Consider the following 20,809-nt stretch of genomic DNA (forward strand, 5'->3'; position numbering starts at 1 on the left):
TGACGAAAGTAGAATAGGACTAATTTAATAACTTGACGAAAAACGAATGGGGCGACCCAAGACGATACCGTGAAGTCGTGATCACCCATCAGCCGTCATAGAAAATGACATGTCGGACCTTGTCGGACGCATGTTGTAGCGTGATTCTGAAAACGTGACTGGCAGTTTTAATAATGCAAATGTAGTCTATACAATACAATATTAACTAAACTAAAGACTAAAGAATATTGAGATACAAAGTTACTAATTGAAAATGACTGTCAATAAAATAGTAGGTAGACATTTTCTGAGAATATTATCTTCATAACTTCAGTAGACGTTCAAAGACCTCTTGTATGTTACAACTTGCAATATAAATTACCTTGTGGCTGATGTCGATTTAACAATTTGACTTGGATCTACCTTATTTGGATAAAACTTCGAGCAATACCGGGAAGGGAGTCGGCATTCGCACTATTTCCCCTCTCTGTCGCACTTGTACATTCGCACGCAAGTGTGACAGGGAGGGAACACGTCGAACGTGGTTCGCGGTAGGCCCTCTGGGCATGCACAGTTGCACACAACTAGCGTGGTGCGTGTTATGGCTCCTCTACACGATGGGCCAACGCCGGTCACTCCAAGGGACGCAGCCATGCGGTAGAATGAGATAGCAATATCACTTGCTCCCTCTGCATAAATGCGTCCCTTGGAGTGGCCGGCGTTGGCCCATCGTATAGAGGAGCCATTACATATAAGTACACAATAAGAGATCGAGGTGTGCAAGATTTGTCTTTGATGTGTGTCATTTTCTATGTATTTGTGTCGTCATTACAGATTGGATTTTGTATGTAGTGAGAGTGAGTGAGAAGTGAGTCTATGTGCACGTTTCCCCTCGCTAAAAATGGCAGAACAATTTGAGCGTCGGAAGCCGGTGTTGCTCGAAGGGATTAAACGAAAAAGAATAACTAAAGAAGTATGATTATAGTTCATTTTTTTTGCATTAGAAATAAGGTAAACAATCTTGATGTGTCTTTTAATTGATAAACACATTTTAAAAATAAGTTACGACAAATATGTAACAATTATTAATCTAATACAATCATTTATATTCTTCTGCTTTCATAAGTAATAGTTACAGAACTTTAAAAAGCGTTTTTCAATTAAAAGACATGTCAAGATCGCTTTCCTTCTTTCAAGTTCTTTCTACCTAATGCTAAAAAAACGAACTATAGAGCTGTTATATTTAGGTACTTACTCTTGCTCTTTGACTAGAGCTCAAAAATATTGACAACGCATGCATGTTGACGACGCCAAATATTGGTTATGGCTCCTCTACACGATGGGCCAGCGCCGGCCACTCCAAGCCATGCGGTAGAATGAGATAGCAATATCACTTGCTCCCTCTAACGCATAAATGCGTCCATTGGAGTGGCCGGCGCTGGCCCCATCGTGTAGAGGAGCCATTACAGCGAAAAAGATTACACGGCTCAAGGTCATGTCAAAATAAGATGAAACTTACATCAAATGATTAGAATAGCATCGGCCGCCTTGAGAGCCATTTCACTTAAGTATTTCAGCGACTAAATATTTGACGGATTGCAAGCGTGTGACTGAGAAGGAAAATTAGGGATATAAAATTAAATTATGCTTTCATCATCATCATCATCTCAGCCCCTCCGGCCGTTTTGGAAACCAAGTTTCGTAACCAGTTGTCAAAAAAGAATATATCATCGTGTTAGGCAACTAGTTGCCTAAAAAGAAATTCTATTCCTGTTTGACATCCAGTTGCCAACGAAGAATAGAGCTCAGACACTTAGAGAAAGTGTGGCTAGTTTCCAAGGCTTCAAAATCAAATGTACATATAAAAGTACTTACATACAGTGTTGGGCATTCAAGAATAAAATCATTATTTGAATAAGAACTTGCAAGAATAAAATCACGGTGATTTTATTCTGGAATAATTCGTCCGGAATAATTTTGTCTGGAATAATTCGTAGATGAGAAAATTTTATGGGAATAAGTTATTCTTAGTCAAATAAAAATAATCATGATTTTTTAGCTAATTTAGCTAAAAATAGCTATATATCTGACTTTAATAATTAAAGCCAGATAAATAAGCTATAAAGCTTACCTAGGGGCTATTCATAAATTACGTCATTTCAAATTAGGGCGGTGGGGTCTGGACATCGGATGATGGTAGCATGACGTAGGAGGAAACGGGGCCATTTGAAGCATGATTTTTGGATGATTTTAGGGGGGGGGGGGGGCTCAAAAATCGTCAAAAATCGATGACGTAATTTATGGACAGCCCCCTAGTTGAGTGGTAGTACAAATACCATGGCTGCGATTTACTATATTTCACAAAAAATACAAAATAACGCATACAGGTTAATATTTTATACATTGCTTAACATATTTGACACCCCGGAATTCACCATCTCTAACGAGAACCTAAGCAGATCAGCCATATCCTGTGCGTGGCGGGCGTCGAAATCGGTGCGGTTGTTGGGGCATATAAATACTTGTGTCCACCCATTTTCCTCTACTCCGCAATGTTGACTGCAAACGCTCGTTCCAGGTGATTTTAGGATATTCTAGATGTCACGTAATGTCTAGCTGTGAAATGAGATATGAAAGTCTTATTTGGTAACCAGTTGTAAACAAAGACATTTAATTCCTTTCCGACAACTGGTTGCGAAACTCCACTGTCATCTACGGTAGTTGTGGATCAGGAATAGAATTTCTTTTTGGGCAACTAGTTGCGTAACAAGATTATTTCTTATTTTTCAACAACTGGTTGCGAAACTTGGTTGCCAAAACGGCCGGAGGGATATCATCATCATCATCTCAGCCTATATACGTCCCACTGCTGGACACAGGCCTCCTCTCGACCGCGAGAGGGCTTGGGCTATAGTCCCCACGCTAGCCCAATGCGGATTGGGGACTTCACATACACCTTTGAATTTCTTCGCAGATGTATGCAGGTTTCCTCACGATGTTTTCCTTCACCGAAAAGCGACTGGTAAATATCAAATGATATTTCGTACATAAGTTCCGAAAAACTCATTGGTACGAGCCGGGTTTGAACCCGCGACCTCCGGATTGCAGGTCGCACGCTCTTACCGCTAGGCCACCAGCGCTCTCACTGGTATATAAACATATCATTTTAATGATTTGGTTTACTTTTAAATCCAGCTTTACGATTATAATAACTCGATTGTAGATCACTTGGATAACACTACCCTTTCAGCTCAGTCTCTAGAAATGTTCCATCCTGTATATCAATCTCATATTCAATTTTTAAATCTGAATTGGCCTCTAGGTCTCGGTCAATATCAAAAGATGAATAAGTCCAATTTTCGCTCGTACATCTATCCCCACGAGTCTACTTTGTTTTTCAAAAAAATAAACAAGGTTTCGTTATTCATGAAAATAAATCTCATGTAATATTCAGCGAATATATGATTTGAGTGCTGCATAAATCTAAAAGCAGTCAAAGCAGGTATAATTAAATTTGCGCTTGCCAACAACCCTTGTTGACTGAGCTTTGTCGTGAAGTCGGTATCGTCTTGGGTCGTCCCATTAGTTTTTCGTCAAGTTCTTAAATTAGTCCTATTCTGCTTTCGTCACTCATTCTACATTCGTTCCAATCGTCGGTGGCTTTCAATGTAGAATGAGTGACGAAAGTAGAATAGGACTAATTTAATAACTTGACGAAAAACGAATGGGGCGACCCAAGACGATACCGTGAAGTCGTGATCACCCATCAGCCGTCATAGAAAATGACATGTCGGACCTTGTCGGACGCATGTTGTAGCGTGATTCTGAAAACGTGACTGGCAGTTTTAATAATGCAAATGTAGTCTATACAATACAATATTAACTAAACTAAAGACTAAAGAATATTGAGATACAAAGTTACTAATTGAAAATGACTGTCAATAAAATAGTAGGTAGACATTTTCTGAGAATATTATCTTCATAACTTCAGTAGACGTTCAAAGACCTCTTGTATGTTACAACTTGCAATATAAATTACCTTGTGGCTGATGTCGATTTAACAATTTGACTTGGATCTACCTTATTTGGATAAAACTTCGAGCAATACCGGGAAGGGAGTCGGCATTCGCACTATTTCCCCTCTCTGTCGCACTTGTACATTCGCACGCAAGTGTGACAGGGAGGGAACACGTCGAACGTGGTTCGCGGTAGGCCCTCTGGGCATGCACAGTTGCACACAACTAGCGTGGTGCGTGTTATGGCTCCTCTACACGATGGGCCAACGCCGGTCACTCCAAGGGACGCAGCCATGCGGTAGAATGAGATAGCAATATCACTTGCTCCCTCTGCATAAATGCGTCCCTTGGAGTGGCCGGCGTTGGCCCATCGTATAGAGGAGCCATTACATATAAGTACACAATAAGAGATCGAGGTGTGCAAGATTTGTCTTTGATGTGTGTCATTTTCTATGTATTTGTGTCGTCATTACAGATTGGATTTTGTATGTAGTGAGAGTGAGTGAGAAGTGAGTCTATGTGCACGTTTCCCCTCGCTAAAAATGGCAGAACAATTTGAGCGTCGGAAGCCGGTGTTGCTCGAAGGGATTAAACGAAAAAGAATAACTAAAGAAGTATGATTATAGTTCATTTTTTTTGCATTAGAAATAAGGTAAACAATCTTGATGTGTCTTTTAATTGATAAACACATTTTAAAAATAAGTTACGACAAATATGTAACAATTATTAATCTAATACAATCATTTATATTCTTCTGCTTTCATAAGTAATAGTTACAGAACTTTAAAAAGCGTTTTTCAATTAAAAGACATGTCAAGATCGCTTTCCTTCTTTCAAGTTCTTTCTACCTAATGCTAAAAAAACGAACTATAGAGCTGTTATATTTAGGTACTTACTCTTGCTCTTTGACTAGAGCTCAAAAATATTGACAACGCATGCATGTTGACGACGCCAAATATTGGTTATGGCTCCTCTACACGATGGGCCAGCGCCGGCCACTCCAAGCCATGCGGTAGAATGAGATAGCAATATCACTTGCTCCCTCTAACGCATAAATGCGTCCATTGGAGTGGCCGGCGCTGGCCCCATCGTGTAGAGGAGCCATTACAGCGAAAAAGATTACACGGCTCAAGGTCATGTCAAAATAAGATGAAACTTACATCAAATGATTAGAATAGCATCGGCCGCCTTGAGAGCCATTTCACTTAAGTATTTCAGCGACTAAATATTTGACGGATTGCAAGCGTGTGACTGAGAAGGAAAATTAGGGATATAAAATTAAATTATGCTTTCATCATCATCATCATCTCAGCCTATATACGTCCCACTGCTGGGCACAGGCCTCCTCTCGAGCGCGAGAGGGCTTGGGCTATAGTCCCCACGCTAGCCCAATGCGGATTGGGGACTTCACATACACCTTTGAATTTCTTCGCAGATGTATGCAGGTTTCCTCACGATGTTTTCCTTCACCGAAAAGCGACTGGTAAATATCAAATGATATTTCGTACATAAGTTCCGAAAAAGTCATTGGTACGAGCCGGGGTTTGAACCCGCGACCTCCGGATTGCAAGTCGCACGCTCTTACCGCTAGGCCACCAGCGCTCAATTATGCTTTACTTTTTATTAAAAGTCTGAGCGTCTTTTATATCACGTGTGCCAAAATTCAACGATAAGCTGGTACCATGGGCGTACGCAGCATTTTTTAAGGGGTGGGTCAGAAGTAGGGGAGGCTGGGTACGTTGTAACAGGGTACGGTTGAAACAGAAATTCTTGGCTTATGGTCAGAGACCAGGGTGGGGCAACTGCCCCGCCTTGCCCCACCGTGGGTACGCCTATGGCTGGTACCAGAAGATGGACCTGCTCATGACTACTCGAGGAAGAAAAAGAAAAAAAGATATATCTCAATTAAAAAAAATTAAAACTGACACCCCTAGTGGTATTTTTAACGACTATGTCTACAATTTTTCAATTTTTTTTTCAATTATTTTTATTGGTTTTCCTCGAGTAAGTAGCCATGAGCAGGTCCATCTTCTGGTGCCACCTTGTCGTTGAATTTTGAGACACGTTGTATATATTTGGACAAAATTGAAGGTCTATGAATGGACGATAATCTGTATGAATGGAAAGGCAAGATGAAATATTTTTTTAGCAATAAAGCATTGTATTGCACTGCATGTGTAATTTTTTGTTTATTACTCGTAAATTATTAATTATTCTTAAGACTTTTAAAGACTAGAGTCAGATTTAGAAAATACTGCAGCTATTATGATAACCCACGCAGTGCAAATGTTATTTATATGTCAAAATTTAAAATAACACTTGTACTGCGTGGGCTGTCAAAATCGCTGCAGACCTTTCTTGGTGTATCTGTAGTAAATTCCTAAAAAAGCCACACACGTCAAATCTTGCCAAGTCAAATGTAATTTTGATTTGTTAAAGTAAAGATTCAAAATTGAATGAAACGGGAAACCTTTTTATAGGCACATGTGGCTAAAGGGTGTCTTAATAACAAAACACCTAGACCTACTCTGTATCTTTTAGCCCCCATTCAAACGACAGCTTATTCAACGCGCGTTAAAAAAGGCTTGAATCTGTCCGTACTCTAAATTTGATTCAATGACCAAAAAAAGTCTGGCTCGAAGTCAAAAATTCAACAATGCTTGATAAAAAGCGCCACCGCTGTCGTGTGAATACATACATGGTTATCCATTTGTGTCATTCAAACCCTTTTTTAACGCGCGTTAAAAAAGCTCCCGTGTGAATGGGGGCATAAGAAAGCTTTTGACCAAAAATTACTCGTTCTGAAACCACCATTTAGTCATTTCATGGGACATTTATCGATTTTTTTTAAAAGCCAGAGAAAACTTCCACCCAAGTACGAACTCTTTAATTATTCCTTGTCTCAACTTATTACTTCGGGGTCAAAGAAACAGGGAAGTATTCAACTTCAAATCATTTAACCAACTTTCCACGTTTCCGTATATAAACAACAAAGTTCCTAATATAGGTAAGTATATAGCTGTAACTTTGTGTACTTTTGAACAATTATTTTCCTTTCTTCCAGTCGTTTCCTGAGATAAAGTCGGCAACTCGCAGTTTTCCTCAATTCCGTGATCCGGTGTTTGTACGAAAGAATAATGTAGGATGGTGGAATTGGGAGCATAAACGAGTTTGCTTTTAAAGACATTTTAATATGAATGCTGCGCCATTTAACGACATTATTATAGCCCAAGACATTGCGAATAGGGTCGATGATCCGAAGCGTCAGGGAGGTTAGTGCTCAACACAGATCAATAGCACAATTTTCTAAATGCGAAGGCCGAAAGTGAGCTCCACGTTAGGCCGAAGGCTCGAAGCGTCCTGGAAGTTAGTGCTCAAACACAGAACAATTGCAAAATTTTCTTAATGCGAAGGCCGAAGGCCGAACTCCAAGTATGACCGAAGAGCCGACGGGAGGTTAGTGCTCAAACACAGAACAATACCATAATTTTCTAAATGCGAAGGCCGAAAGCCGAGCTCTACGTAGGGCCGAAGGCCCGAAGCGTCCGGGAAGTTAGTGCTCAAATACAGAAAATTTGCATAAGTGCCTAAATGCAAAGGCTGAAGGCCGAGCTCCATGTAGGACCGAAGGCCCGAAGCGTCCGGGAAGTTAGTGCTCAAACACAGAACAATAGCACAAGTGTCTAAATTCGAAGGCCGAAGGCCGAGGTCCAAGTAGGACCAAAAGCCGACGGGAGGTTAGTACTCAAACACAGAACAATAGCACAAGTGTCTAAATGCGAAGGCTGACGGCCGAACTCTATGTAGGACCGAAGGCCCGAAGCAACCGGGAGGTTAGTGCAAGCACAGAACCATAGCACAATTAGTGCTAGAACCGGGTTAATGGAGCCCACAGTATATAACAACTTCACATACATTTTCTCTATTCTAGCTTAGCCATTTAGAATGAAACCACTCAGCGGTGGATAAATTAATGTTTCATGTAAAAACCGGCGCCAGTGAGATTTTAAATATTGTATCAGAGAAACCTTTTACATTTTAATGCACTCTTTACTCGCCGGTAAGTAAGTGTCTTCGAGTGAGCGAGTCGAGTGCTTGTGCTTGGTCAGCTGAAACACTGCAGTTGTGGTTAACAGAGTAAAATGTGGTATTATTTTAGCGTTGAAAATTGTAGACCGTGTTTCAGTGAAAGCAGCTCAATACATAGGGTCAAACCAAGACAAGTCTACAACGATTTTGAGAGCACACGCCTGCGTGCAAGTGTTATTTAAAACGTCAAGCTTCTATTAATATGAACTTATGACGTATAAATAACACTTGGACTGCGTATGCTATCAAAATCGTTGCAGACTTTTTTTGGTCTAACTCTACATACATTAAATATATGTGATGAATTCACGAATAAATTGTCGGGTGACAAGCAAAAGTCACTAACTAACACCATTGAAATTATTGGACAATAAACCGTGTTACAAGTGTAAGTGCATTGTTACTTTAATTTTTTGATAGTAGGTACTTAGTTACTTTTGCTTGTCACCCGACGAAATGCCCTTACCAGGATTAGAACCCGAAGCTAGGATTTGAAATTTTAGCGTTATTTCACCTTTTAGGCTGAACGCCTGAACGCGGCATTGTGCTACGGAGGGCGATCATTCTCACTTAGCCAAAGATTTCTGACCCCCTTTGGGCGCTGTTTCCACGCGGAAAGTACATTCGTTGTTACACCAGTTGATATCCTCATATTATGCAAGATTTTCAAGATTATTATTTAAACAAAATGAGCAAACTTCGTGGCACGTTCTCCTTCATATTACTGTACTGTTGTTACCAGTTGTTATGCTCACATTATGCAAGATTTGCAGAATTATTATTTAAACAAAATGAGCAATAGGTACTGCCATCATGGTACTTTCTCCTTCATATATAAACAAGAGTTGAAAAGAGTTTTCTTTTTTACGGGAAAAGGAATGAAAATATTCATTCATCAAATCATTCATAAAATTTTCATTCGGTTTCTTTCTCAGGTGCCTCTTTAACTAGAGAATACTAGTGAACTAGTCAGCTCTGAATATTTTCGTTTGTCCTAAGCGAGGCAAATGAGTTCGGCTATCCTTTGAATTTCGGTCCATTTTTGGATGTTACGAAACCACAATTGCCTTCGACGGCCATTTTTCTTTGTTCCGTAATTTTATATCTGTCATTCAGTGTGTAGACTAAGAGTGACATTCCATTTCTAACCGCAGCTGCATTACTGTCAATTTTACTATGGAAATTGACAATGACAAGCGACGCGTTCAGTACCGGTAGTGCAGCTGCGGTTAGAAATGGAATGTTACCATAACAGTTTCATTTAAACTATTTCCCGTTATTCAATTGTGCTGAATTATTACACGTGTAAGCCAAAAAAAGACTAAAAAAAACCGGCCAAGTGCGAATCGGACTAGCGCACCAAGGGTTCCGCGCCATCAACAAAAACGACAAAAATATCACGTTTGTTGTAGGTATGGGAGCTCCACTTAAATATATATTTTTTTTGTATTTGTTGTTATACATTTAAATTTATTTAAATCTTTATTTTATTCTGTTTTTAGTATTTGTTGTTATAGCGGCAACCGAAATATATCATCTGTGAAAATTTCAACTGTCTACTAGTGTCTAGCTATCACGGCTTATGAGATACAGCCTGGTGACAGACAGACAGACGGACAGACGGACAGTGGAGTCTTAAGTAATAGGGTCCCGTTTTTACCCTTTGTACCCTAAAAAGACCCAAATAAACTAAAAACACGTAAAAATATAACAGCTAGAACCAATCTATGCTGCAGCGGAGCTAAAAAGAACAAAAACTTAATAATTGAACGGGGTGGAAACGAAACTCGGGCTGCACGGGATTTCTGTCCAATTAGGTTTTTTGGCGAAAGTAGAATACAACCTAATTACATTGTTGGGGAAAAGGTAAGCAATACAGACCAAATATGGCGACCACTCGGTCATAACATTAAAACTTCGCAGGTATATACTGGCCTTAGGCTAGTGTGGGGCAATTGATAAGTTTTAGCGTTTTTAGGGTTCCGTACCCAAAGGGTAAAACGGGACCCTATTACTAAGACTTCGCTGTCCGTCCGTCCGTCCGTCCGTCCGTCCGTCTGTCACCAGGCTGTATCTCACGAACCGTGATAGCTAGACAGTTGAAATTTTCACAGATGATGTATTTCTGTTGCCGCTATAACAACAAATACTAAAAACAGAATAAAATAAAGATTTAATTGGGGCTCCCATACAACAAACGTGATTTTTGACCAAAGTTAAGCAACGTCGGGAGGGGTCAGTACTTGGATGGGTGACCGTTTTCTTTTTGCTTTTTTTTGTTTTTTTTTTTGCATTATGGTACGGAACCCTTCGTGCGCGAGTCCGACTCGCACTTGCCCGGTTTTTTCATTCGACTTTGGACTAAATATGGCTATCGTTGACTCGGGTCCTAATATTACAACTTTACAGGTGTGGACCAAGTAATAAGTTTTGACGAATTGTCTTTGACTTTTGACTTACGGCGCGATTCGGGAAATGAATTAGAGATTCAGTACTTCAGTAGATATGAAATAGTAAAGATATGTGACGTTCCACGGCAAAAGGTACCTTATGGCGGCTGGCGCGGTGTTCTGCCTTTTCGCAGAACTATTTTTGGCGGAATTTCATTTGCCAACCAACATTTCGTCGACGTTTCACTTTGACAACTAACAATTAGCAAATTTTTGTATGACAACTTTTCAGTTGGAAGAATTATTGTAAAGCAGATTATTATAACGCCTCTCAACTTTTGGGAGACTTATCATTTGTCAAATCTTTCACTTGGTCGAACAACTCTTGGACGAATAACGTTTCGTTGAAACTACAGTTCGCTTTTCATACATTAGGCAAGTTACAAATAAGAAAAAGATACATACCAAACAATCAAAAATGGCCGAGTTGTTGTGCTTTTTATAATGTATATTTTAATATTTGAAGCCAGTGGCAGCGAGCGAGTGAAGCGAGCGAGCAAGACCTTCCTGGGCAGAACCGACTTGGATATGGTTAGGTTAGAAGACTAAGCAAAGCCGCCTTAGTCTTCGAGGTTATTTTTTTTCAAAAACCCAAAAAACGTAATTACACAGCAACTTTCGCGTCAAATATCTCGACCATTTTTGATTTTAGAGGAAAATTTATTAAGAAAGAAGTGATTATTTCAACGAAAGTGTTTTGAAACCCCCAGGTTTTTTTCATTTTCTCAAAAAAAATCTAAGTCCCAGAAACGGCCCCCCTTTGGTACAGTACAATCTGACCAAATGAAACAATTGGTAAACAATAAACAACTAAGTGTATATTATGCCAACTAAAACATTCTGCGACATGAAAGTTGGCATTATAAAACACAGACCAAACGTTTAGTTGGTAACTGTGCGGTTGGCAAATGAAAAAAAAAGATTTAAAAAGTTGGAAAATGAAGATTCGGCGAAATAAAATTCCGCCAAACGTGAGTTGGGAAGTGATAATCGGCCATAACATTTTCGGCGATAAATAAGAGAACCGGCTGGCGCCTAAGCTATTATTAACGCCGCTCCAATATTGAGCCGGAGCAATGGTAATATCTTTTGCCGGGGAACGTCACATATCTTTACTATTTCATATCTAGTGAATCTCTAATTCATTTCCCGAATCGCGCCGAAAGGATTAAGGGCCTAAAAATATTTTACGGTATTCGCTTATAGCTTCCATACCCGAAACGCGACGTCTGGCTCGAAAGATATGGCTTTTAATAAAAATTTGTGTTACGATTATTGTTCGCCGTATGAAAATAATTGTCGAGTCGATATTTATTAAAATTTTATATTAACTGCGACCGCAATTCGAGGTCTCGACGAACAGACGTAAAGATTATTAGGGTTGGGTTTAATTGTATGAGTAATGTTGTTAATTTTCTTCGTCATCTACCCTTTTGTTTTATTAAGAGGGTTAATTAGAAGGAATTTTTGAGGGTTCAGGCGATTTAAATGGAATGTCCGCTCTTTATTTATACTTAAAACTGTCTGTTGGGATAGGTTGGGTTAATTATTAAGTTAGTTTGAATACGACTATTTTACACAGATTGCTTATGTCCATGGGCGACGATGACCGCTTCCCATCAGGCGGCTCGTCTGCTCCTGGCTATCACATAAAAAAAACAAAAAAAGATCGACCTAGTCCCACAGTAAGCTGTGAACAAGCCATTTTTGACTTAGCGGTTAAGAAATATGAAACTCTGCGATTCATTTAAATCTTTAGAACTTTAATAAATGAAAAAAAGGCACAATAAAATATTTACACGACTTTATTGTTATTGTCTTGGAGGCGTGTGAATATATTTTTGGAATGTTAGTTTGCATAAATATTTATGAACTCGATTGTACTATAATAGGATGGCCATAATTGTCAGAGTACCTGAGACTTTCAAAATAATACGTTACCGATATGGCGAATTGTTACATATTCAAATCTGAGCAAATTGTAAAAAACTCACCAAAAATTCCAAGCTGTAGCCAGGGCTAACAAAATGCCCCGGGAATTCACTAATTAAATTCATAACTTAACAGTTTTATATTTCTTTCGCAACTACTGCGCTTATTAACGCAACCTCGTATCTAGCTAAAATAAAAATAATAAAAGGAACCTTAATTCGAGTGTCATTAAGTCCACATTTTAAAATTGCTGCAATTTTGATACTGGTTCGGGAGATCACGAAACTATGTACAGAAAAAGCGAGCATTTTTGCACATGTCAAGGTTTTTATGACATTGGCGTAAGGTTTAATTTCGCTTGGCCAAGTGAAAGTTATCATTGGACATGTAAATGTTGGGTGTTTTAAGAAAACTGCGGTTTAAATTCCATTAAAATGTTAAGTCAAGTGAGTTCTCGGTATGAGCTCAGGAGAAAATACTTGCAATAATTAATTGGTGGTTTTATTTTCACTCAAGATATTGTTTGAACAATTTGTCAATAAATCAAAATAATGGATTTGCACGGAGACTAATAGAAAAAAAGTGGCGGGTTGCTTCACTTTCATTTTGTATGGAGGGAATTGTCACTGTTATTCTCTAAAATCCAAAATACATATATACATATCGTGACTACTTTGAAAAAAACTCGTATCTTGTTCTGTCAATAAAAATAAAAATGTGGTAACTATGTATGGTATGCATACAGAGTTACTGCGTTTTAACTTTGAGTTAGCAGTGCGAGATACGAGATTTTTTCAAAGTAGTGACGATATTATGTATTTCTTTATAGCTATTTTATTCATATTTCTCGGCGTAAAATACAATTGCGGCACTAACATTGAAATCCACGAAAAATATTTTATATGTATATAATCTCCTTTAGCACAAACACAAAAGCTTGTTAACAAAAAAAAAGTCAACATATTTTGGGCTACTCTTAGGCCTAGCCAAGATTACAATCGCTATCGCTTCGACAGCGAAACGCTTTATGTCTCTCTATCACTCTTCCATATTAGTGCGACAGTGACAGTTGCGTTTCGATCGCTACGGAGCGTGAGCGATTGGCATCTTGGCTACGCGGCCTGTACTACAAACGTATAAATCGTAAAAAAATTCGTAGTCCAGTACTTCGAGTGTAAACAAATAAAAGCAGCCGCTAACCGTCACTGAACAAAACAAGTCCAACATATGGCAAAATAAGCTCAATAAGGCAAAATAAGTCCAATATAAGGCAAACACTATCCGAGGAGACAACGGTCGAGAAATATGGCAACGTTAACAATATTTTTGAATTTAACGTCACGTCGAAAAGCCGAATGGAAACCGGGCAAGCGGGATATTTTGTTGTCCGATGGTTCCGTAGATATTTTTTGTTTATTTTCAAGCATTTATTCGGAAGGAGCCCAACTACCCAACTGCACGTCGCGCTGCACGATGCCAAAAACAGAGGGGCTACCGCCAAAATCGAAATTCGCAAATTGCGGGGATCTTTCTCTTTTACTCCCATGAAGGCGTAATTAGAGTGAGAGAGAAAAATGCCCGCAATTTGCGAACTTCGATTTTCGTGGTTATAGCCCTGGCACAGATGGCATGACACCGTCATAGAGAAGCTGGTTCGACCCTCAGTAATGAGGAACACGACCGCGAAAAGAAGGATCCGGAAGGATATCACTGAAACACATATTGAGAAACTCCGACAGTCGCCACATCGTGGTGATATTTATTTTAAGTTACCGCTATCGCAGTCAATTTAAATTTACATTAATATTACATCTTTTTCTTTATTTTTTATGCAGAATTTTTAGGACTACAAGATGCAATGAGGTTTGAATCGTGTATTTTTTTAATCTAGTCCTTTTAAGGATTGAATCAGACGATTTTATTTATGCAGTGTACCTACTACATACTTTGTAATTCATGATTAGGAAACTTCTTGACTATCGTAAAAACAACCTTTTAATAATTCCGTTGTTTACCGTTCCCAGGGACCCCTAAAACCCTGAAAGCCTCCCTGCGCCGCGCAAACACTTGAACAGGAAAATTGCTACGACGTCGAGGGACTAGCATAAATTCATAACTTTACATCATCATTTAAAAGAAAAAAAATAGCCCGAAGCATGGCTGACGGCATATCACCGGTTTTCCTTAGTCCTCCGAAAAAAAGACTTAACTATTTTCGTTTCTCTATGGCGTTTACTACTTTATTAAAAGCTTCCAGCTTTAAGGATTCGCAAACAACAATCGCCCTTGTTTAGGTAATGTTAAGATCTAAAATCCTTTTAAGGTGAAAACAAACCGTGCCAAATAAAAAGTTTTTAAAATTCATATCAAAAAGGTCGCATTCTGGTATAATTTCTGGGTAATTTCGGTTTGAACAGACTAGCTTGTACAAGAAGTTTGAAACTTGAAAGTTTGGAATGAAATGTCAATACAGTAACTTTACTTATAATATACTTTTAGAGAGTTTGTTTTCTTATGCCAACGACCAGTATAACGCACTGTATTTGCTTCGTCTGAAAACTTGGCGAATATTTTGAGAGGGAGTTTGCAAAGCGAAATATTACAAAGCGAAATGTTACTAGGTACCTCTTGCCATACTATAATATGGGTAAAACAAAACACTCTTCTGGACTGCAAGTAGGTTTGTACCTACTTATATAGAAAGGGGTACTCTCTCTCTGGTTCTCGGGGTACAACCTGAAAAACTTGCATAATGGTTGTTGATTTGCGGAAAATGTCCAGCAAAACTAACTACTGCCGTATTATTTTAATGTCGACGGGATATCTGGCCAGCCATTTACATAACTTCAAAAAGGCGGGAAAATGTATAGGAAAAAAGTTAGTGTTCGGTCACTAAGAGATATTTTACTTTTTTATTGAAATAAATAATACAAGATGGACAGACGACCTTGTTAAGGTCGCCGGAAGACGCTGGATGCGGGTCGCTTCCAACCGGTACTTATGGAGGTCCAAGGGGGAGGCCTATGTTCAGCAGTGACTAGCCAATAAATAGCCAATGAGACAGAGAATTAGTAATTGTAGAAATAAAAATAGCCAAGTGGTTTCCCGAATGTCCAATCTGGATTTTTAAACGCAAAAGCCCGGGAGTTAGAACTCTGCATTTGGTAAAAAAAAAACAATTCCGTCACCAACTGACCTTTTTAAACTTAATAGGCCTAGAATTGAAAGGGCTCTATGGAAATTGGATTTTTCTTGGAAATATTTCTGGTGTTCATAAATTGGCTATTAAGTGAACAGTCCGCGCGCCGCGGAATACACAACGAAGCAGACTTTAATTACTTTACTCGGTTAAGGTACGGTGCCGATTACGGGGAAGTTTTAACACATTTCTCAAAGCGGCTTACCGAGATTTAATACTTTAGACACAATCGGCCTGATTCGAACTTTAAGATACGTCAAAAATTTGCTAAAGATATGACATAAATTGGATCGGATATATCAGGGTTAAAAGTGACGTTTCTTCAAACAAAAACATCACTTTTGACACTGACATATCCGCTCCATAGTGCATCTTTAGCAATTTTTGACGTAGGTATTTCAAAGTTTGAATTAGGCCGTATGGTATGTGGCACCCAAATCACGCATTTTTATTTAGCGTCAGGTCTTGCTGAAGTCAAGTCTCGCTTAAGTCTTGTCTAATACCCATACAACCATTTCCAGTCGCCGTTACGACGCGGTGTAGACACATCTTGTGTCGACACCGTCTGTTTCGGTCACAATTCCAGTCGCAGAGTCGTCGCCGTGTCGACACAGTTACCAGAAATGGGGAAGGGTCGACACATGACACAAAGTGACATAAAGTGTGGTCGCCGTGTGCACACATTGTTACTAGTTTGCGACTACTTTATGCCAAAATCATTCGTTCATTCGTTCATTTTGTTCCTGTCAAATGGAAACTGTCAGATGGAAAAATAGTTAAATAAAAATAAGTGACATTAATACGCCATCTCTAAAACGGATTACAAGACGTAATTATATATTGTTTGCATTTATATTACAATAGGACTTTAATTATTATGGGGAATTAAACTGCTCGAGTGATTTGATAAACTAAGTGTAATATAATCAACGCGCCACCAAATTGTTTTAGTTTAGCCGGAAATGAAATTGTTTACTTCTCAGTGCCTGTGTTCATAAATATATTATTTGATGCATTTTTAGTACTTCGATGCGTATACTATACTTAAATAACAGAAATAACGCTTTACATACTACGAAACTTGTTAATTATGATGTATAAATATGGTTTAAGGCTGAGAAATATTGCAGTCACAAAGTAGTCGCAAATGTTTCGACTTTGTGTCGACTCTGTGTAGACACATGACACGCGCTGTCAAAAGTAATAACATAGTTACTGGATTTGCAAAATGGCTCCTTGTGTTCATTTGTTTTCAGATATTCTCAAAGTGTAAAAATGCCGTGGTCAGAGATGGGACTTAATAAATTAACTGTTTATTCGACTAATTAATGGAATAAAAAAAGTTAATCCTCAAATTTTAATCACGATTAGTTTAGTCGACCTAACATAGATTGAAATTGAATTAATCTGAACATTAATCGAATAAATTATCGATTAAATCTCGGTTGGAAGTTGACAGGGGGCCATTTTTGTACGTAAAAATAATAGAAATGTCTTGCATGCAGATGGTAGCCAAACACTTTGTCATAAAAGTCGAGATGGGTGTCGATTTATAGGTTTTAGGGAGTGCCGATTTCGAAAATGATGACCATTTTGGAATCCAAAATGGCGGCCATGCACTGTGTCATAAAAGTCGTCATGGATGTCGTTTTATACGTTTTAGGGGGCCCCAATTTTGAAAATGATGACCATTTTGGATTCCAAGATGGCGACCATGCACTATGTCATAAAAGTCGTCATGCATGTCGTTTTATAGGTTTTAGGGGGCCCCGATTTAGAAAATGATGGCCATTTTGAAATCCAAAATGGCGGCCATGCACTATGTCATAAAAGTCGTCATGAGTGTCGTTTTATAGGTTTTGGGGGGCGCAGATTTAGAAAATGATGACCATTTTGGATTCCGAAATGGTGGCCATGCACTATGTCATAAAAGTCGTCATGGGTGTCGTTTTATAGGTTTCAGGGGGCGCAGATTTCGAAAACGATGACCATTTTGGATTCCAAGATGGCGGCCATGCACTATGTCATAAAAGTCGTCATGGATGTCGTTTTATAGGTTTTAGGGGACGCAGATTTCGAAAATGATGACCATTTTGGAATCCAAAATGGCGGCCATGCAGTATGTCATAAAAGTCGTCATGGCTGTCGTTTTATAGGTTTTAGGGAGCGCAGATTTCGAAAATAATAACTATTTTGGAATCCAAGATGGCGGCCATGCACTATGTTAAAAGTCGACATGGATGTCGTTTTGTTGGTCATGGTCATCATTTTCGAAATCTGCTCTTCCTAACACCTATAAATCAACATCTATGACGGCTTATATGACAAAGTGCACGGCAGACATCTTGGAATCCAAAATGGTCATCATTTTCGAATTCTGCATTCCCTAAAACCTATAAAACGATATCCATGACGACTTTTATGACAAAATACGTAGCCGCCATCTTGGAATATAAAATGATCATAGTTTTCGAATTCTGCACTCCCTAAAACCTATGAATCGACATCCGTGACGACGCAAGTTATCTTTATTTTCAGATCTAACAAATTGCTACAGAATACAAAGGACAAAAAAAGAAGCGAGGAGGTAATGAAACAAGCAAAAATACAGATGATTCCTCGACGCAATTGGATGCTTCTTAAATTGTGTCCAGATTTTTTTGTCATAAATTTTTTATTTTTCACATATTACTCTCACAAGTTCCGTGACATTTCGACCTTGTAATTTTTTAAGTAAATGTTTTTGTTTATCTATGAGGATCTCACTAGAATAATATAATCAAGGTATGTTTATATTTGATGATTGAAATAGTAACGCAAAAAAATAAATATATATTTGTGTCTTATAGGTATTCCTGCCGAAGACTTTTATTTTTCCTTTTCCTTCTACACAAGTTTGGTCAAGTAATAAGAATTTAGGGCTCTCAATTTTATTTTGGTTTCTACAACAGTAAAGCTACGAGGCCATGTTTGGTATCGTTTTCGTATAAATGCGCAGTACCAAATTTAGTTATGGTATCACATTGACACCATTCCAAAGTAAAAACATATAAACTTACTTTCTTTTAAACTCCTCTTCACGCTTAACCTGTCCTGTCCCACGGCTGAAATCTGAGCCACAAAAGGTTAGTGACTTTTCATACAAAAAAAATGTTGTTTGTATGAAAGGTCACTAACCTTTGTGGCTCAGATTTGAGTCTTGGGATCCGACAGGTTAAACTGCTGAACAGTTTTAATTTCAATTTAGTACACATATATTTTGAGTCCCGTGACAGGACATAATAAGTTATCTCAAAAATCGTCCTTTAAAGGTGTGAAATGAGGTGTAGGGGGGAATTCAGAATTGACTTCTTGAAGTTATTGTTTAAGTTTAAGTTTGAAGTCATGTTTTTTTTATCATTTTTAACTAAATCAAAGATGTAGACCATCCCAAATTTAATATAAATCGGTTCAGCGGTTATTGATTTCCCGTACAAATTTCCACGCCACTTTTCACACCTTCAAAAGATGATTTTGGTTATAAGATCTATCCTATGTCCTGTTCCGGGACGCAAACTATTTCTATACCAAATTTCAACGAAATCGGTTCAGCGGTTAAGCGTCAAGAGGAGTTTAAAAAAAACCGGCCAAGTGCGAGTCGGACTCGCGTATTAAGGGTTCCGTACATTAAGTCCGACTCGCGCTTGACTGCACATTTCTAATAGGTTTTCCTGTCATCTATAGGTAAAGAACTATTTTGTGTATTCAGATGGACAGACATACAGACGCACGCAGGCGCGGATCCACCGTTGTGGGCACGGTGGGCATGCCCACAACCCTAATAGGGTGCACTATTGATTCCCCGAGTAGAATTTATTGGTCGGGGAATCATCAGGTACCCTCGAGTCGCACTTGGCCGATTTTGGAGTGTCTGTGACCACAACCTTTTTTGAGGGCTGGATCCGCGCCTGGACGCACGAGTGATCCTATAAGGATTCCGTTTTTTGCTTTTGAGGTACGGAACCCTAAAAAGATTTTTTTTAATTTTGTGGAATGGTGTCAATGTGATACCTTAAATGGATTCAGCAACCCAGATTTATACGAAAACGATACCATACACGGCCTAGCACCTTCACTGATGTAGATATATCAAGATAACATTGAGAGCCCTAAATAAACTTTCAAGAGCGGATATCTCAAAAACTATTCAACATATCGAAAAAATTGACTGAATAAACTTGTAACAAATTAAATTAACTTTCATTTTGTATAAGTGGCCATATCGCTAAGATGCATAGTTTCCGAGATATAATCGAAAAACCGGAAAATGGGACCTTCAAAGCCCCCTCTCTTCCCCCCGCTCAAGGGCTACGGCCGGGGACTTTTGATATGTTCACCTCCTAACTTGTCCAAACCAAGTTACAGAGTCAAAAATTGTGTTCCGAGCATTTCCCTCTACAACGTTTTGGAGCATTCGTTGGCTGACCTAAGTAGCTTATTGCATTTCTTTAAAAACTTTTCTGTAAAAGGTTGACGGGTGTTGGGTGTTTATATGGTTTTCATTTGCATCGCCCATGATGACTTACTAGAATTACTTACGAGCACACGAGACACTAATAGTAGTTTGACAAACCTTGGTTTTCAAGAAGTATTTTATATTGACATTTGCTGTCACAAATTTTCTGTCAGATTTAGTCGCAAACCGCACGCAAAGTGCACACAAATGTGTCGACACCTTGTTACGGAAAAGTGTACACACGGCGACGACACTTTGTTTCGAAACAATTCTAGACACATTGTGTGGACTCTGTTACGACACATCTGACATTTAGTTACCACTTTGATGATTCTGCGACTGGAATGGTTATATGGGTAGAACTTAAGGTCCTTGCCTAAACAGAAAAAAAAAACCGTACAACTGCAAGTCGGACTCGCCCACCGAGGGTTCCGTAATGTTTAGTATTTGTTATAGCGGCAACAGAAATAGGTACATGGTACATCATCTGTGAAAATTTAAACTGTCTAGTTATCTCGGTTCATGAGGGTGATAGACAGAGAAATGGACAGATGGACAGACGGACAGTGGATTCTAGTAATAGGGTCCCGTTTTTACCCTTTGGGCACGGAACCCTAAAAACTATTCGTTTTATGAAGAGCTTGTCTAG

This window comes from Cydia fagiglandana, chromosome 16 (genome assembly GCF_963556715.1).
Source record: "Cydia fagiglandana chromosome 16, ilCydFagi1.1, whole genome shotgun sequence".
Lineage (NCBI taxonomy): Eukaryota > Metazoa > Arthropoda > Insecta > Lepidoptera > Tortricidae > Cydia > Cydia fagiglandana.